This window comes from Phocoena phocoena, chromosome 6 (assembly GCF_963924675.1).
Source record: "Phocoena phocoena chromosome 6, mPhoPho1.1, whole genome shotgun sequence".
Classification (NCBI taxonomy): Eukaryota; Metazoa; Chordata; class Mammalia; order Artiodactyla; family Phocoenidae; genus Phocoena; species Phocoena phocoena.
Window position 1 is genome coordinate 34,705,073 of NC_089224.1, and position 27,680 is coordinate 34,732,752.

The window sequence follows — 27,680 nt, forward strand, 5'->3', positions numbered from 1 at the left end:
CTTGATTCTAACTTTGCCAAGGCCACTTCACAGAGGCATTTCCGTAGCTTATTTCACATACCAACTTATCTGTCCTACATTGGTTAGAAAGTCATACTATAACAGTAGCAAGAGCATATATTTGTCCTGACGTCCAGTGACGCCACATTGTAGGTAGTGTAGGTGACCCTATATTAAGGCCTAATAGCCAGCAAATGTCATTCAAGTATAGTTTTAAGTGGCAACAGCGAACAATTACTGTGCCATTTCCATTAGTCACAGAGAGTTACTGGTTAGTTAACTGCTATGGACTTAACCACAACACTGAGTAGAAGACAAAGGTTGTACTCAACCCCTTTAAGGAAAAAAAGTATTATGGAAAAAGTAAGTATTCACAGATTTTAAAAGAAACAAGACGTTTTTTAATTTGTGAAAAGAAAAACATCGGAAGGAAATACATTAAACATATTTACAGTGGCTACCTCTAAGTGGTAGCACTGGGAATAATTCATAAAATTTTTCTACAGTTTCTGAACACTGTATGGCAAACAAGTATTAATTTTATAATTTCTTTAATGCTTTACTTTAAAAGTTTCAGTTTTCCAGCATGATGCTGGGATGAAACATTCTGGTTGATATTCTACTAGTTAATGGAGAGCTAAAATTTTAAAGTATATGGATCATCAATTTTCAAAGAACCAACAAACCACACTGAAAATGATTTAACTTTCTTCTATGTATAGAAGACATTTCATAGACTCTTACAGGATTCAGAGTCATCATAATGTACATAAACCACAACAATACAGGGAAACTATTAAACCCAGAAGCAAGATTCTTGGCAGCCTCAATCTTCCCACAGAGGTACAGACCAGAAATGTATTTTTTCTAAATCTCTGTTGAAAGAAGCAGAATCTAAGCATCCAGCAATGAGACCTGGGAATACGCTCACAGACAGGTGCAGGAAATCAGTGTTTTCATCTCTGTGTTCCTAATATTTATTGATATTGTGGGATATCAGCTGTTTGAAGCAGCAGCTGTTTTTGAGAAGTAAATGGCTTGGGAGAGGCTCTGATTTCTTTTTTTTGGGGGGGACTCTGATTTAATAAATAATTCTGTGAACAAGCTAACATCAGGAATGTTTTAAAGAAGTTCCACCAAATTTAAATGAATTTTTTTTCCCTCGAAGAGTTTTGAATTTTATTTTGTTTTTTTATATAGCAGGTTCTTATTATTCATTTTATACATATTAGTGTATATATATCAATCAAATTTAAATGAATTTTTAATGGCTTTTTAAAAAAAGCCTCAACCAAAGAAAACCCACAGAAAGGGAGAAAATATTGAAAATTATCTATCTGAGGGACTTGTATCTAGAATATATAAATAACTCTACAATTCAATAATAAAAAGACATCCAATTAGAAAGTTGGCAAAATAATCTGAATAGTCAATTCTCCAAAGATACACAAATGACTAAGAAGCACATGAGATGTTCAACACATTTTTCACTAGTCAGGGAAATGCAAATCAATAACTACACCCTACCCCATTAAAACATGCATATTGGGACTTCCCTGGTGGTGCAGTGGTTAAGAATCCACCTACCAATGCAGGGGACGCGGGTTTGATCCCTGGTCCAGGAAGGTCCCACATGCTGAGGAGCAACTAAGCCCATATGCCACAACTACTGAAACCTGCGCATCTAGAGCCCATGCTCCGCAACAAGAGAAGCATGCGCACCACAGCGAAGAGTAGCCCCCGCTCACCTCAACTAGAGAAAGCCTGCGTGCAGCAACGAAGACCCAACACAACCAAAAATAAATAATAAAATTAAATTAAAAAAAGAAACATGCATATTATCAGCAACAAAACAAAATTTGTTGAAAAGACTAATAAATGAAAATTAAAACACAGTACCCCTTATTACTAAAAAACAGGTGAAAATTCTTTAAAATTATGCCTCAATAGAGCTGATAAAATGTAGATTATCTAGGGGTTTTCTTTAAATATTAAAATAGTTCACTGAATGCAACTCCTATTATATTTTCCACAAACCATAAGAATATGAGAAATCCATCCATATTTGGTCACTTAAAGATTTTTCTAATGTCTGCTATGCAGTAACACTTCACTATCTCTGAAGTATCAAAAGCATTTTAGGGCTTCCCTGGTGGTGCAGCGGTTGAGAATCCGCCTGCCAATGCAGGGTACACGGGTTCGTGCCCCGGTCCGGGAAGATCCCACATGCCGCGCAGCGGCTGGGCCCGTGAGCCATGGCCACTGAGCCTGCGCGTCTGGAGGCTGTGCTCCGTAACAGGAGAGGCCACAACAGTGGGGGACCCGCGTACCAAAAAAAAAAAAAAAGCATTTTAATAGCTACTTAGGGTCAACTTTTTTTTCTTGGAACATCTGAGCAAACTTAAGTGTGGGGTGTGTGTGTGTGTGTGTGTGTGTGTGTGTGTGTGTGTGTGTGTGTGTGTGATGTGTGTGTATGAGCTTCCACATAAACTTCCTATATTTTATTTCATTGTAAATACTTATTTTATAATACTTTCCTATAATCTAAATGTTCAATCATGAAAATGATTAAATTATGGAAAATTCAGAAAATAGGTTGTGATGGCACAAAGAGTGTTCATTAAAAGCATGTAAGTGATGGGAAATAAGTTTTAAAATGTTTTTACAAGTTGCTTTTCCTAAGTAACAAATGTACACAAAACAAGACTGAAAAAAATGTATTTGCCCCAAATGTAAAATTACAAATGCTCACGTGAGAAAAAAAATCTTAAGCATCATAAATTTCCACTAAAATAAATATAAATGCTTCTATTAAATATAAATGCTTCTACTAACAATAACACACTTTTTTTTTTTTTTTGCGGTATGCAGGCCTCTCACTGTTGTGGCCTCTCCCGTTGCGTACCACAGGCTCCGGACGTGCAGGCTCAGCAGCCATGGCTCACGGGCCCAACCGCTCCACGGCATGTGGGATCTTCCCGGACCGGGGCACGAACCCATGTCCCCTGCATCGGCAGGCGGACTCTCAACCACTGTGCCACCAGGGAAGCCCCGTACACACATTTTTCATTCATAAACTTTACACTAATAAAGTGTAGAACTCCCTGAAGCAACCAAGAATTAAAAGCAATGTTTTATTTTGCTGGTTCAGTGCCACTTTAGTTCATATGCTACAGGAAGAAAACCGGACAACTAAAAATTTTGAATCACTGATTAAAGACATCTAAGAACAAAGAGAGATGGGGAAATAGGTAACAAGAATAGAACTGCAGGGAGAGAAGGAGTTAGAATGCAAGAGGCAGAAGAGATAGAGTAAGGAATGAAAAAAGGGAAAGGTGAGGAGGGTAGCGGAAAGGAAGTAAGGGTAGGAGACCAGGAGAATGAAAACATGTAAGCAAGGCCCACGCAGCTTCGTAAGGGGAAGAGAAAGCCCAAGGGCAATTTAATATTAATGTTCTAATTTTCTTTCTTCCCTTTCTCGTATCATCATTAAATTACACACTACAAACATCTTCCCAATACAAAACAGCAATTTAACAACTCAGTAAGCTATCCCAAACACACACAATGTGAACTGTAATCAGGAATTTCCCAAGATGCAAATTAATCCTGGAAATTCTCCAATCTACAGAGAAAGATGGCTTTGGAAATCATCAAATTTCAAGTCTGAAAACCAAGTTAACACCCATACAACATATATATGACAAAAATCACACATGTAGGGAATTCCCTGGCATAGTCCAGTGGTTGGGACTCAGTGGTTGGGACCCCAAGCTTTCACTGCCAAGGGCGCGGGTTCAATCCCTGGTCGGGGAGCCAAGACCCCACAAGCCCTGTGGCATGGCCAAAGAAAACAAAATCACACACATAGATGCCATTAAAATGTCAAAGCCATGTGGCACAGCCAAAAGAAAAAAGAAAAAAAAAATCACACATGTAAATGCCACGAAAATGTCAATACTAGACTATACTATACTCATTGACAAAAAGCTTTCTTCTCTCTCAGGTCTCAAGAGACATTTTGGAGCCTCAGTTTCTTCATGGGTATGATAAGCGTAGTAGACTGAATAATCAGCCAACTCTAAACATACCATAAATCTATAATGGTATAATAAAATGAAGGAAAAATATTCATGTTTCCAAATTAAATATTCAGTATTCAGGTTAAGTGATAACATTTACACAGTAACGTCTTAAAGATGTCTTTAGGGACATCCCTGGTGGTACAGTGGTTAAGAATCTGCCTGCCAATGCAGGGGACACGGGTTCGATCCCTGGTCTCGGAAGATCCCTCATTCCAAGAGCAAATAAGCCCGCAAGCCACAACTACTGAGCCCATGTGCCACAACTACTGAAGCCTGCGCTCCTTGAGCCCATGCTTTGCGACAAGAGAAGTCACTGCAATGAGAAGCCCGCTCGCCGCAACTAGAGAAAGCCCACGCGCAGCAACGAAGACCCAATGCAGCCAAAAATAAATAAAATTTATGGGGCTTCCCTGGTTGCGCAGTGGTTGAGAGTCCGCCTGCCGATGCAGGGGACACGGGTTCATGCCCCGGTCTGGGAGGATCCCACATGCCACGGAGCGGCTGGGCCCGTGAGCCATGGCCGCTGAGCCTGCGCATCCGGAGCCTGTGCTCCTCAACGGGAGAGGCCACAACAGTGAGAGGCCCACGTACCGCAAAAAAAAAAAATCAGAAAAACAGATCAACTAATAAATAAACCCAAGAGCTGGTTCTTTGGAAAATTATAACCATCCAGCTAACTTAATTTTAAAAGGGGGCGGGGGGGGTGGATATGTATACAAAATAATAGAGGAAATTAAAATAATCCCAAGTCATTGCTTTGTTCCCCTTCTGTCAAATACATTTGAGAACCTGGATAAAATGGATTATCTTCTAGAAAAATATTAACTATCAAAACTGACCATAGAAGAGGGAGAAATGTTAACCAGACCTATAACCAAAGAGGAAAGAGAAAAAAATTATCAAAGAGCTCTCGCCACCCAAAAGAAACCTTAGTCCAATGAGATTTTCATGGTTCTAAAACATAAGAAAAGAAGGAAGGTTTCTAATTTTTTTAAAGTAAGAATATGATGCCATAAAAGAAAAAAACTACAGAAAAATCTCATGTATAAATACAGATTTAAAAATCCTCAAAATAAAAAACACAAATTTAGTAGTACATTATAGGAATACATCATGTCCAAGTGGGATTTATTCCATGAATACAGGATAGTTCAACATTAGGAATCTGTTGATATAATTCACCATATATTAATAGATCTAAGAAGAAAAATCATATAGCCATGTCCTTAACATAAGGTTAAAACAATAACAAAAATCATCCCTCTCAATACCAAAGCCAGAGAATGCTGACTAATGGGGAAACTATACAAAGATTCCACTAAGCACAGGAACAAGACAAAGATGTCCATTATCACAATTGCTTTATTTAACATCAGATGAAAGAAGTAAAAAGTATAAAATGTCAGAAGATAGACTTTCCCAAGGAAGACCAAAAACTGAAAAACTATTACAAATATAATACAAAAAGGTGTTTAATTACAAATGAATATTCTGAAACAAATACCCTTCATATATACAATGACCAGATAAGAAGTATAAAGGAAGCATGATATACCACAGGAGATAAGAAGTAGGAATAAACTAAGATGTAACGGAAGAAAACTAAAGCTACCAAGACACAAAAGAAGACTTATACAATTGCAGAAAAATATATAATAATCTTGGCTAGGACACACAACATCATTAAGATCAATTCTTCCTAAGTTGCTATATTAATTTGGCATGATGCAAATGAAAACTGGAGTCTTCTGTTTTCATTTTTTTAACTAGACAAGCTGACTCTAAAGGTCATATGGAAATAACAATTAACAGTAGCCAAGAAAATTCCAAAGAAAATAATAAAGGGAGAATAGCCTATCAGATATTAAAATACTCATTACAAAATACAACACTTAAAGCTGTGCTGTACTGGCACATAAACAGATCAATGGAACAGAGTAGAAATCCCTAAAAATACCCCAAATGTAGACATTTAAAGTGCCATTTAAGGGACTTCCCTGGTGGTCCAGCAGTTAAGACTCCACGCTCCCAGTGCAGGGGACCCAGGTTCGATACCCGGTCAGGGAACTAGATCCTGCGTGCCGCAAGTAAGACCTGGAGCAACCAAATAAATAAATATTTTTTTAAATAAAGTGCCATTTAAAATCTGTGAAGTGATGAGACAGCTGAGTAGCCACCTAGAAAAAAGTAAAGTTGGATGCTCACCTCACACTTCCATACCAAAATAAATTCCAAACAAACAAAAGTACAGTAACAGTGCACAACTGCCCAAGTACATAAAAACTATTTCACTCTATACAGAAAGCTAGTGGGCAAAAACAACTTTCTGAGACTTAAAATCCAACAAAATGCTTGCCTCATGAAAAACTTTGAAAACAAAAGGTTATTTTTAAAGTCAAATTCTGGTACTGTACAAGGTTTCTCACTAATTTCTCTTGCAAATGAGGTTTTTACCAAAGCTACTAACCATATAGTATACTAAAGGCTTTAAAACAAGCAAATAGTGACTGAATGCAAAGTTCATTTCACAGTTTAATAAAAACTGGTTATAGTTAAATATCACCTCACTAAAATTTAAAAAGCAACAAGTAGTACATAAAAAAGATAATATAATAGTGTCAAGGCAAGTTACTGACCCAATGTGATTTTATCAGAACTGCAGTTAAGAACTCTAGTTAATTCCAAAATGGGTCAAGAAAAATCCAAACAAGGATTTTCCTGGACTCTGGGCTCCTCTTAATCCTCCTCCTCCAAGCACAATGTCTAATCTTTAGCAGAGGTGGCCTTTTTATATCTTCTTGCCCTCTCAAACTTTCTGAAAATATGATAATTTTATATCGCTAACTAATACGTAACTTGGGAATGAAACTAGACAAAACAATGCCCTTAAAAAAGTTAAACAATGATTTCCTGTAGTTACCAATAAATAGTATGAAATGGAAAGGCCTGTGAGGCTAACATAATGTAAGAACAGGAAAGTACTGACTAGCTAAAAGCTAGAATTGGGAGTCATGACATAAAGCATTAGCCAATTAAAAATTTCAAGTCAATATCTTAACCAATTCATTAAAATTCACTTAACACTCCCTTTAATGTAATTTAGAGTTCAGCAAGTAAGAGCACAACATCCCAAGAGGAAATAAAGCCATAAACCTATCCAACTTAATTTTTTAAACTATTAATAAACATTAACTGGGAAAAAATAATTTCAAGAAATTGCTGAACCAAAACTATCATCTCCTTCCCAACTCTTTCAAAAACCACATCACAACTTATGGCAGAATACAAGCGAGAAAAGAGCACTCTGGACAGTTAAAAACTTAGGCTCTAGTCTCACTTCTTTCATCAATTTGGTATGGCTTAGAGCCAGTCAAAACCTTTCAAAGAAAGAAGAAGAAGAAGAAAAAAAAAAGTCACGGCTTCTTCTGTAAAAAGAGAGGTCTGGAGTAAATTACCTCTGACAATCTTTGCAAAACCTTTAAGGGTCTAGACACATTCTTTTATAACTAAGTACTTCAATCGTTTTTATAGTAATATATATAAGAAAGATATCACAAGACTTCATATTCTTAGTTATGAGGGCACATAAACACATGTAATTACTTGTTGAATCTATGACTCAGTAGGTATACACAGTCCACACCCATGTTTTTTGAAGGAGAAGAAAACGCTTACTATTTGACACTAATAAAACAATTTCACTCTACTAGAAGCCAATACAAAATAATTGATCAATTTAAAATACAAAAAAGCTAATTATCATACCAGAGGCTATTAATCTGACCTGAGAGAAGTAATCAAAAACATAATTTTTCTGTCTTTTCAAGAGTCTTCACACTCAGTGGATTGCATCATTCTGACTGTTTCAGTCATGTGAAATCTCAATGATTTTTCTCCCATAGAAACAAAGAAGTAACAGAGCCTTGCTCACCAAACTTGAGAACTCATACCCCCAGGGGAACACTGTGCAATACCAGGGAACAAACAATATAAAAATGGCACAACTTCACAGAATATCAAGGATCTGAGGGGAGAAGGTAAGGGTTGCTAAGTAATTTCACAGGCAAATAAAATAATTTTATGTAAATATAAGCATCAGAATAGATGATTTTATTTAAAGTTCTAGCAAGTCTTTAAGCAACAAATTATTCCTATTTTACTTAAATTATTCCAACACATAAAATGGAAACAAACACAGCTTTGCACTTTGTAGTTTTATACAGGGTTTATTTATTGCCTAGCTTTCCCCACTAGGCTTTAAGCACTATGAGTACAAGAACCACTTTGGTTTTGTTCACCATTTCACCAAGCATAGTGTCTGTAAATAGTGCTCAGTAAGTACCTATTGAATTAATGTTGCCAAATTTCCAAGTTACCATATGAGATTAGCATAATACTGATACCAAAATTTGACAAAGGAAGGAGAAAAAAAGGAAAATAAGAAACAAACCTCATATATTTGTATACTTATATTTATATATAGACACTAAATTCTAATTGAAATAGTAGTAAATTGAATTAAACAGCAAACTCCTAGCTGTAAGACACTTTTCAGGAAAAAACTGTTTCCTTCAACACAGAATTTCAAAGAAAAAAAGAAGAAAAATAGAAAGGAGGGAATCTATAAGTTAAAAAAGAGCATAAGCAATAAATCTAAAGCAATCACACGGACTTCTGTGGTGGTAGAGTGGTTAAGACTCTGCTCTCCCAATGCACGGGGCCCAGGTTCAATCCCTGGTCAAGGAACTAGATCCCACATGCATGCCGCAACTAAGAGTTTGCATGCCAAAACTAAGGAGCCCATGTGCTGCAACTAAGGAGCCGGCGAGCCACAACTAAGACCTGGCTCAACCAAATAAATTAATTAAATTAAAATTTTAAAAAATATTATTTAAATAAATAAAGCAATCACAACATACAGATCTTATTTGGATCCCAATCCGAACACACTGAAGAAAAAAGTCAAAACAATTGGGAAAATATGAACACTAACTGGATATCTGATAATATTAAATAAGTTAAAATTTAAGGTAGGACAATGGTATTACAGTTTTTTTATAATTCCTATCTTTCAGGGATACACAAAAATATATTTACAGATGGAATGATATGACTGAGATTTGCTCCAAAATAACTGGGAAGAGGGCATGTATATGAAATAAGATTGTTATAATAACTATAAATGGAGTATAACCTCTAAAAATTGTAAATCACTATGTTGTACACCTGAAATTTATTAAAAAGAAAGAAAGAAAGAAAAAGAGGAAGGGAGGGAGAGGGGGAGGAAGAAAGGCAGATTGACAGCTGTTATGGCTAGATCTACATTTATAAGTTTGGAACTTTCTAAAATAAAGAAATAAAAAGATGCTACTGCTATAGTGTAAAATGAAAGAGGCTGCAGAATAATCACATTTTAATTTTCTAAAACTGTGAATTAAACCTAACTCATAATTGGTGACCATCATATCAATAATCTGAAGAATCAGTATCAGTAGATGCTAAAACAAGTGGGTTCAAGTTCCACAAGGGTAACGGGATATGTACATAGTCTCAGAGTATCTCCCCACAATATATTTTTTATTAAGTATGGTGGAGAAAACAGTACTTTATCTTGGCAGACACCACCTTAACCAAGTGATCAAAATTAACATTACCAGTAATGGAACAAACTGACACCTCCATATATGATACACTGAGAACACATCAATTCTGTGGTATTCCTGCCAAAAGTGAAACTATCATGAGGAAGTATCAAACAACCTGAATCTAATCACGAAGAAATATCAAACAAACCCATCTTGAGAGACATTCTATAAAATGGTCTGTACTCTACAAATATGTCAAAGTCATAAGACAAAGACTAAGAAACTGTTTCAGATGAAAGGCAATTAAAACTACAAAACCACTAAATGTAATGCATGATCCAGGATGTTCTTTTGCTGTAAGAATGCTGCTGGACAATGGGTGATTCAACAACAGTTAATTTCCTGATTTTGATCATTAGTATGTGGCTATGTAAGAGAATGTTCTTATTTTTAGGAAGCACGCACTGTAAAGCAGTAATAGGGTACTGTGTCTTCAACTTACTTTTCTTTTTTTTTTCTTTTTTTTTTGTTAACTTATTTATTTTTGGCTGTTACATCTTCGTTGCTGTGCACAGGCTTTCTCTAGTTGCAGCAAGCAGGGGCTACTCTTCATTGCAGTGCACAGGCTTCTCATTGTGGTGGCTTCTCTTGTTGTGGAGCACGGGCTCTAGGCACATGGGCTTCAGTAGTTGTGGCACGTGGGCTCAGCAGTTGTGACGTACAGGCTTGGTTGCTCTGCAGCATATGGGCTCTCCCCGGACCAGGGATTGAACTCATGTCCCCTGCATTGGCAGGCGGATTCTCAACCACTGCGCCACCAGGAAGTCCCCAACTTACTTTCAAGCAATTATGAAAAAAATAATATGTATATGTAAATACAAATAGAGGACAGATGGATGATAGGAAAGGAGAATGAGTGAAGAACATAACAAAAATATGAAACATGTAGGTAATCTCAATAGAAGGTATACAGGAACTCTGTACTATTATTGTAAGTTTTCGGTAAATGTGAAATTGTATGAAAATAAAAAGCTTTAAAAAACCTCAACAAGCACATATATTTGCATGGCTTTTTGTATGTACACAAAAATCAGAAAGGATTCATACCAAACTGTTAACAATGGTTAGTTCTGGAAGAAGGTAAAAGAAGGCTTTCATGTTCAACTTTCTATACTTCAGTAGTTTTAATACTGGAGCTAAAAATATACTAACTGAAACAAAAAGTTCACTAGATGGGTATGACAGCAGATCTGAGCAGACAAAACGAAGAATCAGCAAACTTGAATATAGAGCAATGTCTACAAAGAAAGAAAAAAGAATCAAGAAAAGCAAACTGAGCCTAAAAGACCTGTGGAATGTCATTAAGCATATCAACATCCACATTACAGGAGTCCCAGAAAAGAGAAAAGGGCAGAAAGACTATTTTAAAAAATAACGGCCAAGGGCTTCCCTGGTGGCGCAGTGGTTGAGAGTCTGCCTGCCGATACAGGGGACACGGGTTCATGCCCCGGTATGGCAAGATCCCACATGCCGTGGAGTGGCTAGGCCCGTGAGCCATGGCCGCTGAGCCTATGCGTCCAGAGCCTGTGCTCCACAATGGGAGAAGCCGCAACAGTGAGAGGCCCGTGTACCACAAAAAAAATAATTAAATAAATAAATAATTAAATAAAAAATAATGGCCAAAATCTTCCCAGATTTGATGAAAGACATGAATCTACAAATCCAAGAAGCTCAATGAACTCCAAGTAGGATAAACTCAAAGAGATTCAAACCAAGACACATTATAAGCAAACGCTGTTGAAAAAAAAGAATGAATCATTAAAAGCAAGAGAAGCAACTCATCATTTACAAGGGAGCCTCAACAGATTAACAGTCAATTTCTAATCAGAAACTATGGAGGACAGAAGACAGGAGGATGACATATTTAAATTACCAAAAGAAAAAAAAACTGTCAACCAAGAATACTGTATCTGGCAAAAACTGTCCTTCAAAAATGACGGAGAGGGACTTTCCTGGTGGCACAGTGGTTAGGAATCAATCTGCCAACGGAGGGGACACGGGTTTGAGCCCTGGTCCAGGAAGATCCCACATGCTACGGAGCAACTAAGCCTGTACGCCACAACTACTGAGCCTGTGCTCTAGAGCCCATGAGCCACAATTTCTGAGCCCTCATGCCACAACTACTGAAGCCTGCACACCTAGAGGCCGTGCTCTGAACAAGAGAAGCCACCGCAATGAGAAGCCCGCACACCATGAAGAAGAGTAGCCCTCACTTGCGACAGCTAGAGAAAGACCACGCACAGCAAGGAAGACCCAATGCAACCAAAAATAAATTAATTAAAAAAACAAAAAATGAGGGAGGGGGACTCCCCTGGTGGTCCAGTGGTTAAGAATCCCCTTCCAATGAAGGGGACAGGTTCGATCCCTGGTCAGGGAACTAGGATCCCACATGCCACAGGGCAACTAAGCCTGCCCACCACAACTACAGAGCCCACATGCCACAACTACAGAGCCCTACGCTCTGGAGACTGCACGCCACAACTACAGAGCCCACGTGCTCTGGAGCCTGCACCACAGCTACAGAGTCCATGTGCTCTGGAGCCCATGTGCCACAACCAGAGAGCCCACGTGCCACAACTACTGAGCCTGTACACCAGAACTAGAGAGAAGCCCACGCATTGCAACAAAGAGCCCTCGCACTGCAATGAAAGATCCCACATGCTGCAACTCGGACCCCGACACAGCCCAAAAAAAATAGATAATTTTTTTTTTTTAATGAGGGAGAAACTGAAACATTCTCAGATAAATAAACCTGAGAGAGTTTGCTGCTTACAAGAAATGTTAAAAGTCCTTCAGGCTGAAATAGCAGAATACCACAGTAACTCAAAGCCTCAGGAAGAAATAAAGACCTTTGCTGAGAATAAATGGGCTAGGACTTCCCTGGTGGCACAGTGGTTAAGAATCTGCCTGCCAATGCAAGGGACACAGGTTTGAGCCCTGGTCTGGGAAGATCCCACATGCCGTGGAGCAACTAAGCCCGTGAGCCACAACTACTGAGCCCGCACTCTAGAGCCGGCAGGCCACAGCTACTGAGCCCACGTGCCACAACTACTGAAGCTTGTGCACCTAGAACCTGTGCTCCACAACAAGAGAAGCCACTGCAATGAGAGGCCTGTGCACCACAGCGAAGAGTAGCCCCCACTCCCCGCAACTAGAGAAAGCCTGCACACAGCAACAAAGACCCAACGCAGCCAAAAATAAATAAATAAATAAATTTATTTTAAAAAAAGAATAAATGGGCTAACAGCTAGTATTGTTTTTGGTTTCCAACTCCCCTTTTTATTTAGTACAGATTTTCTTTAATGCACAAAATTATTATAAATCTATGTTACTGGACTTCCCTGGTGGCACAGTGCTTAAGAATCCACCTATGCAGAGAACACGGGTTTGAGCCCTGGTCTGTGAAGATCCCACATGCCGCAGAGCAACTAAGCCCATGCGCCACAACTGCTAAGCCTGCGCTCTAGAGCCCACACACCACAACTACTGAAGCCTGCGTGCCCTAGAGCCCACGTGCCGCAACTACTGAGCCCACGTGCTGCAACTACTGAAGCCCACGTGCCTAGAGCCCATGCTTTGCAACAAGAGAAGCCACTGCAATGAGAAGCCAGCACACCTCAATGAAGAGTAGCCACCACTCGCCGCAACTAGAGAAAGCCCACCCGCAGCAATGAAGACCCAACGCAACCAAAAAAAAAAGATCTATGCTATTGTGTTTCTATGCCTGGCTTATTTCACTTACCATAATGCCCTCCAGGTTCATCCATGTTGCACATAAGTTGCAATTTGTGACAACAACGTTTAAAGGGGGTAGTACAAAACCATACAGGATCAGAGTCTTTGTATGATATTGAAGTTAAGTCGGTTATCAGTTCAAACTAGACTGTTTGAAATTTAAGATGTTAATCCTTGAGAGAAATGAAAACATACATCCACACAGACAAAGTGGAAACAACCCAACTGTCCATCAACTGACAAAAAAAACATGATACATACATACAATGGAATATTATTTGGCAGTAAAAAACAATGGCATGGGGCTTCCCTGGTGGTGCAGTAGTTAAGAATGTGCCTGCCAGTGCAGGGGACACAGGTTCGAGCCTTGGTCCGGGAAGATCCCACATGCCGCAGAGCAACTAAACCTATGTGCCACAACTACTGAGCCTGCATGCCACAACTACTGAAACCCACACACCTAGACCCCATGCTCCTCAACAACAGAAGCCACTGTAAGCCCACGCACCACAATGAAGAGTGGCCCCCGCTCGCTGCAACTAGGGAAAGCCCGTGCGCAGCAACGAAGACCCAACGCAGCCAAAAATAAATAAATAAAATAAATAAACTTATGGGGAAAAAAATGGCATGGTTGAACACAGAAAACATGCTAAATGAAAGAAGCAAGTCACAAAAGACTACATATTTCCATTTATGTGAAATGTCTAAAATAGGCAAATCCAGAAACAGAAAGTAAATAAGTGGTTGCTAGGGGCTGTGGGGAGAGTGGAATAGGGAGTGAATGCTAATGGACATGAGGTTTCTTTTTAGGGTACTGAAAATGCTCTGGAACATTTTCAACAGACTGTAGTGGCGGTTTCACCACACTGTGAATACTAAAAAAACACTCAACTGTACACTTTTTTTTTTGAACTGTACATTTTTAATGACTGAATTTTGTGATATGTGAACTATACCTTAATAAAGCTATTTTTAAAAATCCAGCCCTAAATACAGACGAGTTTAGAAGGTGGAAAAAATATGCCATGGTGAAAGTGTTTCAGGCTCAGGATCAATAGTTTTAAGCAGTTCTCAAATTGGTCTAACAGAACTTTCAGGAGAGAACTGAGAGTACGGAAAAAGAGAAATAAAACCTCTAAGAGCTAAATAAATAAATAACACAGTCTTGAAACTAGAAGAGGTGAGTACCAAGCAAAATGCACTGGTAAAAACTGAAATCTAGACACATCACAAAAATTTAGATCATCACCAGATTTTTAAAAGTCTGAACAACAAACAGCTTCCAGATAGAAAGTGGATATATACAAAGGAAAGAGAATAAGACTAGCTTCAAGAACTCACTATCAACAACAGAGGCTATAAAATTATGGAGCAATTATCTTCAAAAATCTGATTAAGGATAGTTGTAAAATTAGAGCCCTAGTATCCAAATAAGGGAGCAAAATGAAAACATTTTAAGATCTAAAGACTGAAAATTCACTCTTCATTGATTCCTTCCTGAAAAAAGAATTCGGAGATATAGTTTACCAAAGCATAAAATTAATCTAAAGTAGGAGAAATGGAAAACATCAGAAAAAGCAGTGGGCAAATAAATCAGCAAAATATACGTAGTCCAAGGCAACTCCTAACATAAAAGTAAATAAGTGATCTGGAAGTAAAATCTGAGATGACCTGAAAATGGGAGAAATTTGGGAGAGAGGAGGAAGTAAAACAAACTTGTCTTATTGTAGAGATTACATATACAGGACATATGGATTTTATGTATAAAAATTATATACATTGGACTTCCCTGGTGTCCAGTGGCTGATACTCCACGCTCCCAATGCAGGGGACCCATGTTCGATCCCTGATCAGGGAACTGGATCCCACATGCCACAACTCAAGAGTTCGCATGACACAACTAAAGATACCATACACCACAACGAAGATTCTGCATGCAGCAACTAAGACCCAGAACAGCCAAATAAATAAATAAATTTTAAAATTACATATAAAAATTTTAACAGCAACCAACATAAAAAAAGGAATAGGATGAGCAACTTTCAAATAACTAAAGCAAAGAAGTCAAATATAGAAAATTAATCAAAAGGAAGAAAAAGATTTTAAAAAGCAAGAAAGAAGGAGGGTAAACAGAAAACGTAGAATAAGAATAAAACTAAATAGATTTATAAACATAATCAATATGAGAGAATTTACTCCCCCTGTTCAAAGACCAATATTCGGCCTGGGTTCAAAAAAAGAAAAAGCATAAAAGACAAGCCTTTTAGAAAATGGGAAATTAGGATAGGAAATGTTATAGAAAAGATATCTGTGTGGTTAGAGTCTCGGAAACAAAATCAACAAAGGCTCCTCATCCTTTGAAAATTATCCACTAAAAGATCTGCTTCAGATTACCGAATGTAGCAATTAACATAATAAGGTTATTGGCAATTGTCTTAAGAGCTCTACTTCTAAAGCTAAAGGTACATACAATACACATACAAAAGAATTCTTCTTCTATATTTTATAACTTCATATTTTATTATGAAATGATTTCTAATAAAGGAAAACAAAAAGCACATGGCAGACCTTTCAACAAATCTTAGTTGTTGTACAAGTATCTATCAAAACGGGTTGTAATATATCTCTAATAACAAAACTCAACAAACACATTCTTCTTATAAGTAAAAGCAAAGATTAATAATATAAGAAATGTTAATATGAAGTAAATCAAAAGGGTTATTATAAGGACAAAATAAGATAACACAAGCAACAGTTACCACTGTCTACTGGGACCTCCTCACCTTCCTAAACCAAATCTTATTTTAGTAAGAGTAGTTCCCCACTTCAATGGCTTGTATGTACTCTAAAGAATAAAGAAAGCTGGTACCAAGAGACCGTCACCCATAATAAGAAACCCATTCATTTTTTACATTGACTTATAAGTGAGTCCCTGAAGATCAAATAGGAAACCCTCTATAAAGGTTAAAGATTAAAAATAAAAATTAAAAAAAGGTTGGGACTTCCTGGGTAGCAAGTGGTTAAGAATCCACCTGCCAATGCAGGGGACACGGGTTCGATCCCTGGTCCGGGAAGATCCCACATGCCACAGAGCAACTAGGCCTGTGCACCACAACTACTGAGCCTGCACTCTAGAGCCCACGAGCCACAACTACTGAGCCCGCGTGCTGCAACTACTGATGCCTGCACACCTAGAGCCCCTGCTCTGCAACAAGAGAAGCCACCGCAATGAGAAGCCTGCGAACTGCAATGAAGAGTAGCCCCTGCTCGCTGCAACTAGAGAAAGCCCACATGCAGCAAGGAAGACCCAACGCAGCCAAAAAATAATAAAAAAAAAAAAAAAAAAAGAAAGAAAACACAGGAATATGCAAATAGAATTCTACAGTGAAGAGAGATGTTATCTGGCTTTTATTCTTTTCCCCCAATTGAAAAACTAGCTAAATAATTTTTTTTAATTGTGTGTGTGTGTGTGTGTGCACATTTTGGGTGAAAGGGAGAATTCTTTTTTTTTTTTCTTTTTTTAAATTTATTTATTTTTGGCTGCGTTGGGTCTTCATTGTTGTGCATGGGCTTTCTCTAGTTGCGGCGAGTGCGGGCTACTCTTCCTTGTGGTGCTCGGGCTTCTCACTGCGGTGCACAGGTTTCTCACTGTGGTGGCTTGTCTTTGTTGTGGAGCATGGACTGTAGGCACGCGGGCCTCAGTAGTTGTAGCACGCAGGCTCAGTAGTTGTGGCTTATGGGCTCTAAAGCGCAGGCTCAGTAGCTGTGGCACATGGGCTTAGCTGCTCCACAGCATGTGGGATCTTCCTGGACCAGGGCTCAAACTTGTGTCCCCTGCGTTGCAGGCAGATTCTTAACCACTGCACCAGCAGAGAATTCCCTAAATAATTACATTTTTGTTCCCCACTTGCTGGTTCCCAATCAAATTTTGTTCACTTGAAAAACTATCCCTGCCTGGTCACAGCAAAAGGCAATTTCTCAGGCTTCATGCCTCATTCACTCAACATCTGTTTAAGGTGTACCTACAATTATTGCTTGGCACTTCTCTAAGTGGCAACTATAACAGGACAAAATCCCTCATTAAAATTAATTCTAATGGAAAAAGACAAACATTAAGCATAAAAAAATAAATAAAAGTTACTGAGAATTCCTGAATAAAATGCAGTATATCAGCTTTAGAAAAATAAGAATGTTAGCTAACAGTGGAAAAGTATTATGCTTCTAACAAAGTATATGTTAAAAACTTTATAATTTTCAAAACTATATGTTAAAGTCTTAGGTACTTTTGAAAAGACCATCACATACATCATCTTATATGAACCTCACATGCTAGGAGATATAAGCAGGTACCCCCATTCTACAAACTAAAAAGTTCAAGTCTGAAAGAGATGGTTAGTTTTAAATGGGAAGCCAGAACTAGAACTTTAGATCTTTCAACTCACTGTCCAGAGTTCTGTCCATTACAATATAATCTCTCCTGGCAAAAGACGTTAATTAAAAAGCTTATAATATATTAAGAAAACATCTCATAAAAAGGTCCCAAATCAACCTCATGTTATAGTAAATTCAAAATTTTACTATTGAGGGACTTCCCTGGTGGCTCAGTGGTTACGAATCTGTCTGCCAATGCAGGGGACACAGATTCGAGCCCCGGTCCGGGAAGATCCCACATGCTGCGGAGCGGCTGGGCCCATGGGCCGTGGCCGCTGGGCCTGCGCGTCCAGAGCCTGTGCTTTGCGGCGGGAGAGGCCACAGCGGTGAGAGGCCCGTGTACCGCAAAAAAAAAAAAAAGAGGCTGGGGATAGGCCAGCCAGCAGTGACAAACAGCAAAAGATTGGGAGTTAAAGGTAGCTGAAGGCTGAGTTTAGCATCAAAATCTCTAACTTTGTTGTTCTCTTCTATTTACCCATCAAATCTGATGGTAACTAAAAATTTTCCATTATACTCTTCTATAAGCTATGAGAGACATTCTAAAGTATGGTATTTATGCAAGGATTCTCAAAACTTTAGGGACATATCTTTCACAAATACCAAGGGTGTACTGTATATCACTATACAGTATTCACAGTATAATTAAAGTCTGGTGGATGTTTTATATTTCAACATGATCTTTGCCAGGAACAGAACATTCAACTGCTTAGAAGAACAGTTCCCAAAGTTCAAGTACTCCATAGTCTTCTCATGAAAAAAAGAAAAAAGTTTTCAGAGGCTTTAATACATGACAGAGTAAATCAAATCGCTCAAGATTTTTATAAAAATAACCTAAGAGATAAGGGTTTAATGGTGGATAGGAGCCACACAGTCCAAAGAACTGGGCAGGGAGTTTAAAAAACAAAACAGAAAAACTATATCCTCCCTCACATATGTTCTAGTCAGTTTGCAATGTTCATCATAATTTTTTTTTTTTTTTGGCCACACCACGTGGTTTGCAGGATCTTAGTTCCCTGACCAGGGATTGAACCTGCTCCCTTGGCAGTGAAAGATCGGAGTCCTAACCACTGGACCACTAGGGTATTCCCCATCATAACTTTAAACAGATGTAGTTTCTCCAATACTAAGAAGAGTATTTCATTCTTTTAAATATCTAATTTAATTTAAATAACATATGAGCAAAAAAACCCAAAAAACACCCCCCCACACACAGGAACAAGTTGTTGTTGTTTTGTTTTGTTTTGTTTTGGGGTTTTTTTAAATTAATTTATTTATTTTATTTATTTTTGGCTGCTTTGGGTCGTCATTGCTGCGTGCGGGCTTTCTCTAGTTGTGGCAAGAGGGGGCTACTCTTTGTTGTGGTGCACGGGCTTCTCATCACAGTGGCTTCGCTTGTTGCAGAGCATGGGCTCTAGGCACGCAGGCTTCAGTAGTTGTGGCTCGCGGGCTCTAGAGCACAGGCTCAGTAGCTGTGGCTCACAGGCTTAGTTGTTCTGCAGCCTGTGGGATCTTCCCAGACCAGGGCTTGAACCTGTGGCCTCTGCATTGGCAGGCGAATTCTTAACCACTGCACCACCACGGAAGTCCAAAGTTGTTGTTTAACCATGACAATTTACATATTTCTCCTTTTTACTTAATGTAATTACATTCCACCTAATTTTATCCTAATTATATAATATTGTATTACTTGAAAATAAAAACAAAAAAACTCTTCCAAAATGTTTCCACGTCAGCTCTCTCACAAACCACAATTATTCTTTTTTTTGGCGGTACGCGGCCCTCTCACTGTTGCGGCCTCTCCCGTTGCGGAGCACAGGCTCCGGACGCACAGGCCCAGCAGCCATGGCTCAGGAGCCCAGCCGCTCCGCGGCATGCGGGATCCTCCCGGACCGGGGCACAAACCCGTGTCCACTGCATCAGCAGGCAGACTCCCAACCACTGCACCACCAGGGAAGCCCCACAATTATTCCTGATAAAGCCCACACTAGACAGGACTAGATATCAAAAAATCTTTCTGAACATATTTTAGTAGAAATCCTAACTGCTCAGAATGAGTGACTCATGAATTGTGCGCACAAGAAAACTCTCTCACCGTCATACCACATTATTATCATTTTGTAAAATGCATACATCATTCACAAATCTGTTAGTTTCCCAGTTTGGGGAAATATATGTAACCTGTGTATAAGGCACAACTCAAGCTGCTTTTAAAACCCTCTGGCCCAGGACTTCCCTGGCAGCGCAGTGGTTAAGAATCCGCCTGCCAATTCAGGGGACACAGGTTCGATCCCTGGTCTGGGAAGATCCCACGTGCTGCAGAATAACTAGGCCTGTGCACCACAACTACTGAGTCCACGAGCCTAAGGCCCGTGCTCTGCAACAAGAGAAGCAACCACAATGAGAAGCCCACGCACCCACAACAAAGAGTAGTCCCCACTCACCGCAACTATGCACAGCAACGAAGACCCAATGCAGCCAAAACTAAATAAATAAATAAATAAACTTATTTTTTTTTAAAAGTCTGGCCCTGTAACTCCAAAGACAATACAAACACAACTCTTGAGAAGTTGGCCTTTCTAATCAAGCAAATATTGGTACTAAATGTCACATTAGATGCCACGTACAGACACGTATACTCTTGTATTTATTAAAACAGCATGCCTAGTAGAAGAGGATTTCCTAAATATGATATAAAAAGCATAAAAGACTGAAAAGTTCAGTTCATTAAAATTATGAACTTTTCTCATCAAAAGACTATGAAGAGATAAGACAAGTCACAAATTGGGAGAGGATATTTGCAAACCATCAACTAACAAATAATTAGTATACAAAATAAATAAAGAACTCTTAAAAATCAATAAGAAAAAGAGAAAACTCAAAAATAGGCAGAGAACTTGAATATACACATCACAGAAGCACAAATGGCCAATGAACATACAAAAAGGATGCTCAACTTTGGGAAATGGTAATACAAACACAGTAGATCCTATTTCAAACCCAAGAGATAAGAAAAAAATTTTAAACTCTGACAATATTAAGTGTTGGGGAGGAAATGAAACAACCAAAACACACACACTGCTGGCTCTTGACTCAGTAAACCACAAGATTCACAATTACCATGAGCCAATTCAGTGACTCAAACACTGGAAGTGTTTGGTAAGCATTAAGCAACTGACAATGACCAACCCAAAATTCTGAGAACACATGAGGATTACTGCCAAATACAAATTTTGGCCCTTGCTGAAGCAGGTCCAACCTGACTCAGCAATACAAGTATAAAAACTTTTAGCCCCTTATCCAGCTTATCCAGTTTATTTTGTAAAGTACAAAATATTCAGGTATTTACTTCCTCCTAGAATACTGATGATATATTAAGTGACTAAAATTGTAATGAACTATTTATCATTCCAGTTACACTACTATTTCAGTGAGAACAAGTAGTTTAAAATGGTATTACTTTAAAACTCATGCTTATACTTTAAATTTACTTGATAGGAATTAAATGGCCCTGTGACCATCTAAGTGGGGAAAAATGATGTAACAGATGCAGTAAAGGCATTGAAATTGGACAAATTTAGTAACCTTGGTTACGTTACTCAACTTTACTAATCCTCAGTTTCCTCAACACCTAAAAAGCATGCCTCTCACGACCTGCTTACCTAAACGAATTGTAAGGATTAAGTGAGATTATGTAAAGTGTTTAACAATGCCTAGCTCATTAATATAGACCCAATTTTAGCACATATCCCTTTGTAAATCTAGCTGCCCTCACCTAAAATTTTTTAAATCTGAAATTATAATTCTCAATTCATAGGAAAATATTATTCTTACATTCAAATTATTTTCCAATATTACAAGAAATTGTGTCCTACAGGTTAGAAGAGCAACACCCTGCTTACATCTTTCTCTGACTGAAAGGCTCTTTCCTATAACGAATTAGATTCTGGAAAAGAGGATAGATTTTTCACTTATCTTCGTGATACAGATGCAAGGATTCCCATGCTATGTGGGAAACTAAATCCAGTTATTTCTAAGCTTCAACTCAAGGTTTTCTTGACTCCAAGAAGAAGCTTATTTAATACCTAATTTAAGGTACTGTATGCTACCTTTTGCATTTCTTGAGAAAGACTGTCTGAAGAAAATTACCTGGTTAATGATAAACTGATGGTCTGGTTTTGGTTTTGGTTGCTCTGTGGGGAAAATGTTTATACTTAAAATAATCTACATATAAAAAAACCTCAAAACATTCAACAATATAATTAAATAACAGGAAAAATGTATAATACTGACAACTACACTCTGAGGTAATGAAGATACATTTATAATGCTGAAAAACTTCAGAGAATTTTAGTCACTGAATTAAACTTCAGGAATCCTCATTTTAAATACCTTACCACAGTCAAGATATCAAAGAAAAGTCACCCAAGATAAAGTGATGTTTGCCAGCCTGAGAAATGGGAACTAAAAACTACTGATAAGAATTGTTCACAGACCTAATGTTATCATATTAGGATACTGTTACTGTCTTCTTCAAAATTAAAAAGAAAAATAAAATCTTTCAGATATACATAAAGTATGTCATGATGAAATAATGAGTCAAATACTAAACAAAAGAAAAATTCAGTAAGTTCTTATATTTACATAATTTTATAAGACTTCCTTAGTCTTCATTTCCAAAAAACACTTTTTCTTCCAATGAGGCTGTGCAATGATATTCTCACTAGAGAAATATTAATTTTCCCATTTCCATAATTATGACTTATTAATGCAACACACATTTGGCAGTCAATAAACGTTGAATAAATAAGTAACAAAGAATAGGATGGATTAGAAACAAAAATTTAATTTATAAAATCCCACTTTAAAAAGTAGGTTAATGCAGACAATGTAATTCTTTTAGACTTCAGACATTTTACATTCTTTGCTACAAAATAATACAGAAACTTTCAGTTTAACTAGTTTGGGACATTAACTAGAAAGAGCTGTGTATCACTAAAGACTAAGTGCCCCGTTTTTCACATCATCAAATCTGACAAAATTCTAAAGAGAAACATCCATCATATCTATCCAAATTCTCAAATTCTAATAATTAGAACTGAGGAAAGAAAGAAGCCCTAGTAAGGTGAGTTAGAACAGAAGCTATTTAATAGATAACTAAATTACCAAATCTGGTTTTGCAACACTCCGTGGTGTCTAAAAACTCTCAAAATTTTATTTCAGTTTAATATAAAATGTATTTTTTTGCCTAGCCACACTTTTAAGAAACTGTCTGGAAACAAAAACGTGGCGACAACACAAAGGTCAGAGATCGCTGATAGAGATCAAATAAATGAACTGTAAATTAATGATCCACAAGGAAGATTAGGGGCTGTTTATGAAGCCCAGGGGGACTGTACAGATAAGTCTCCACCCGAGAAACAAACAAAAGAAGCAAGATTAACATACCTGGAGAAGACCAGGCAAGGCCAAATATATCCCCAAAGATCACTCGCCCCGGATCTGGTCTCCTCCCTTTCCCCCTAACCTATTCGCCTCAGGGAAAACTAAATCTGTATCTCACGTCCCCAGCTCACCCTCAAGTCGTCCCCATCACTAACCTTTACTAAAACCTGGGTCCCTCTCCCCAACATCCTCTAATTCCCACCGAGCTTTCGCTCCAGCCACACAGATGTCTACTGCGCCTATTTTCCAGTAGAGTATTAGTCCCCTTAATCCGAACTCATTTATTTTCCCGCGTCCCATCTGCCCTCCGCCCCTTCAACTCTGGTCTCCTCACGCCGACCCTTCTCCCAGAATCCTCCCCAAGTCACCCGTCTCTGGCCCCTTCGCCTTCACACCCCCTGAGCTGCCGCTCCTCTTATTCCACTCAGCCTCCAGCTTCCTCCCTATCCCTCCCCCATCCGTCTCCCGGTACCTGCTCCCTCCCCCAACTCCGCCCCTCTCCCCCTCCCCCAGCGGGAGGCCCCCTCACCTGAACGCTGGCGCCGCTGTCCCAGAAGCCGAAAGGTGCTGCCGCCGACCGGCCTCCCAGGCTCGGTCCCCGCTGAGCTCCTGAAGGCCCCTAGGGAGAGCGAAGACCACCACCTCCAACTCTGCTCTCCCGAGGCCAGGCCGTCACCGTAGCCACCGCCACTGCCACAGCCGCCATGTTGAAGCCCCACTTCCCTCCTCCTTCCCCTCACCGCTCCTCCCCTTTGGGCGTGTGACGTCATAGCGCCGCGCTCCATCCCTCGAGCCAATGGGAGGAGTCAACGGTGACGTGACTAATCTCCACAAGGGCTGAACATGGCTAGGTTTCAGAGCGTCGCTGTTGGAACCAGTGAACCCGGCACACCCAAGGGGAGGGAGGAAAGGTGAGAGTCACTGAGAGGGTAATGCGTAAGGGTTGGAGAAGGGGCCCAGGTGGGAGTCCGAGAGACTTGAATCTCGAAGGGAAGCACAAAGGCTTACCAAGGAGACCCACTTGGAAATCAGGATGTCTGGCTTCTGGTCCTGGGTCATTGACTTGGTACAAAGTCCTACCCTTTCTGGGCCTCACTTTCCCCATTTACAAATTGTAAGGGAGCACGACCCTATGAGGCCTTACCAGAACAGACCCCCACCCATATCCTCTGCCTGCCTTTTGTCTGTAAAAAAAAATTTAGTCGAAGAATAAATTTAATCAGAGAACTGAAAAAAATGCAGAAAGAAAGAAAAACAGTCAAGCAAGACACAATAATAATACTTTAGCCATTAAACAAAGTCAAGGACCTTTAGTTCTTCCTGAAGGACTATAGATAATATTCTGAACTATGTCCTTTGAGCTGTTTTGCAGATACTGAACCCCTGCCCCCACCAGGTGGAAGAAGTTAACTGTAGGCTGCCCACAAGCATGTAGACCCCAGACCAGTTGAAACCAGAAGGTTGATGATGCACTCCTGATTACCTCATCACCAACCAATCAGAAGAATGTCCACGAGCTGACCACTCCCTGCTCCTTGAACACTGTAAGACTCCTCACTACCTCCTCCAGGGCGGGACACACAGTCTTGAGGGCATTAGCCCACTGTGACCCCCTTTGCCTGGCAAAGCAATAAAGCTGTTCTTTTCTACTTCACACAAAACTGTCTCCATGTTTCTATTAGGCACCAGTGAACAGAGGCCGAATTTCAGCAACACAATGAATGGGTTGAAAGGTGACCTCTAAATCTCCCTCCAGTTCTGACATTCAACGGGTTTAAACCAGGTAATCCAATCCCAAACCTTTACTGCCTTCTGTACTTATTGGATGTCTCCTAGAATCAAGTGCATTGAGGTTCATAACTGAATGAGATATGTCATTGTTCCCAGAAGTTCCTAACTGGTGGGAAAAATAGAAGCATAAACAGTAACTCTAGAAAAAGTCAGGGTGATGATGACATCAGTTGCTCTGGAAAAATTGACCTTTGGCTAAAGGATTAGGAGAGATTTACATCTCTATACTTTCTTGGTACTGTAGTAAAGAATGTGTACACTCTGGTGTCTAATTCTCTAGCCCTGTTTTCTCTCCAGAACTCCAGAGAAGATTAATTGTATTTTGAAGAGTGCAGCAGTTTTAATCCACAATGAGAGAAAGTGGGCATTCCAGAAGGGGGCAGTTAAAATGAACAGAGAGGGACTTCCCTGGTGATCCAGTGGGTAACACTCTGTGCTCCCTGTGCAGGTGCCCAGGGTTCAATCCCTGGTCGGGGAACTAGATCCCACATGCATGCTGCAACTAAGAGTTTGCATGCCGCAACTATGAGCCCGCATGCCGCAACTAAAAAAAGATTCCGGGCTTCCCTGGTGGTGCAGTGGTTTAGAGTCCGCCTGCCGATGCAGGGACGCGGGTTCGTGCCCCAGTCCGGGAGGATCTCACATGCCGCGGAGCAGCTGGGCCCATGAGCCATGGCCACTGAGCCTGCGCATCCGGAGCCTGTGCTCCGCAAAACGGGAGAACAACAGTGAGAGGCCCGCGTACCGCAAAACAAACAAACAAACAAAAATCCCACATGCCACAAGGAAGATCCCACGTGCTGCAACGAAGACCCAGCGCAGCCAAAATAAATAAATAAATAAAAATACATATTAAGGGACTTCCCTGGTGGCGCAGTGGTTAAGAATCTGCCTGCCAATGCAGGGGACACGGATTTGAGCCCTGGTCCAGGAAGATCCCACATGCCCCGGAGCAACTAAGCCTGTGCGCCGCAACTACTGAACCTGCTCTCTAGAGCCCATGAGCCACAACTACTGAAGCCCATGCACCACAACTACTAGAGGCCACGCGCCTAGAGCCCATGCTCCTCAACAAGAGAAGCCACCACAATGAGAAGCCCACGCACCACAACAAAGAGTAGCCCCCGCTCCTGCAACTAGAGAAAGCCTACGCGCAGCAATGAAGACCAAATGTAGCCATAAGTAAGTAAGTAAATAAATAAATAAAACATTTTAAAAAATACATGTTAAAAAAATAAACTGAACAGAGAATAGCAAATCATCACTTTTGGACTGCTTTCCTACTTAATTCAACAGATAATGGGCAGCCACAGAAGGTTTGTGGAGAGAGCAGTATCTAAGTAAATCTCTTCATCAGGAGAATTAAAATGGTAGCAGTGAATAAAATGGATTGGAGACTACCTTGTAGACTTCTACACTGAGTAAAAGACTTACACCTGAACTAAAGCATAGACAGTGGGAATGGAGACTAGGAGATAAGCTGGAGCAAGACTTAGGAAATGGACTCAACAAGATTTAGAGACCTGCTATATGGAGGGAGAAATCACAAAGAAGAAAGAGCCAAGTTTTGGAAGTGTCTTATTCACAGAAATAAGGCCTAAGGTTTACTGAAGCACTAGGGGAGATAATAATGAGTCTAGCTGGCCAAACTGAGATTAAGATGATGACAGATTTTCTGCAGAGATGCTCAGGAGGAAATGTGAGCTTGGAAATCAGGAAAGAGATAAGGAGTACACAGGTATAACATAGTGGTACTCCTTGAACAAATAAATGTGTCATTCATTTATCCAGCAAGTACTAATCGAGTGCCTGCAGTGTACCAGACACTCTTCTATGCACTAGGGATACAGCAGTATATAAAAATACACCCCCCCAAAAAAAAACCTGCTCTCACAAATCTTACCTTCTAGAGGAAAATAATAATAGTGGTGACAGGTTTTACAAAGAAGAATAAAGCAAGGAAAGGAGATAGAAAGTATCCAGGGTTGAAATTTATAAAGGATGGCCAGGGAAAGATGACATCTGAGAAAAGACCTGAAGGAAGTGAGGACATGAGTCATGCAGATACCTAGGAGAACAAAATGCCAGGCCAAGGGAACAGAAAGTACAAACACCCTGAGATGAAAGCTCACCTTCTATGTTCTAGGATCAGTAAGCAGCCAGGTATGGCTTATGAGTGAGCAATGAAGAGAATAAGGCAGGTGAAAGCCCAGAGGTAACAGGGGGCTAAATCATACAGGGTTTTGTAGATCATTTTAAGGACTTTGACTTTTACTCTAAGTGAGAGTTTTGGCAGAGAAGGAAAATGATCTAAATTTTTAGCAGGATCACTGTAGTGACTACACTGAGCATAGCTAAAGAAGGGCAAGGGCAGAAGAAGAAAGACCACTTGGAGGTTATTGCAGTAATCCAGACAGGAAATGATAGTGCTGTAGACTGAGAAGTAGTAGTAGTGAAGGTGATAAGAAATGGTTGGGTTCTGGGTAGGTTTTGAAGATAAAGCTGTAAGAATCTGCTCACAGATTAGATACACAGTGTGAGAAAATGAGAA

The 27,680-nt window shown here is 39.5% G+C and overlaps 1 protein-coding gene across 1 annotated transcript in view; it reads right to left on the minus strand.

The window, feature by feature from the left end:
* UBAP1 (ubiquitin associated protein 1) overlaps window positions 1–24,051 on the minus strand; it is a 52,038-nt gene extending 27,987 nt beyond the window's left edge. Inside the window, exon 1 of the mRNA XM_065878794.1 lies at window positions 23,868–24,051. The gene's annotated coding sequence lies outside the window, so the exon portion shown is untranslated. The remainder of the gene's footprint in view (window positions 1–23,867) is intronic.
* Between the last annotated feature and the right edge of the window lie 3,629 nt (window positions 24,052–27,680).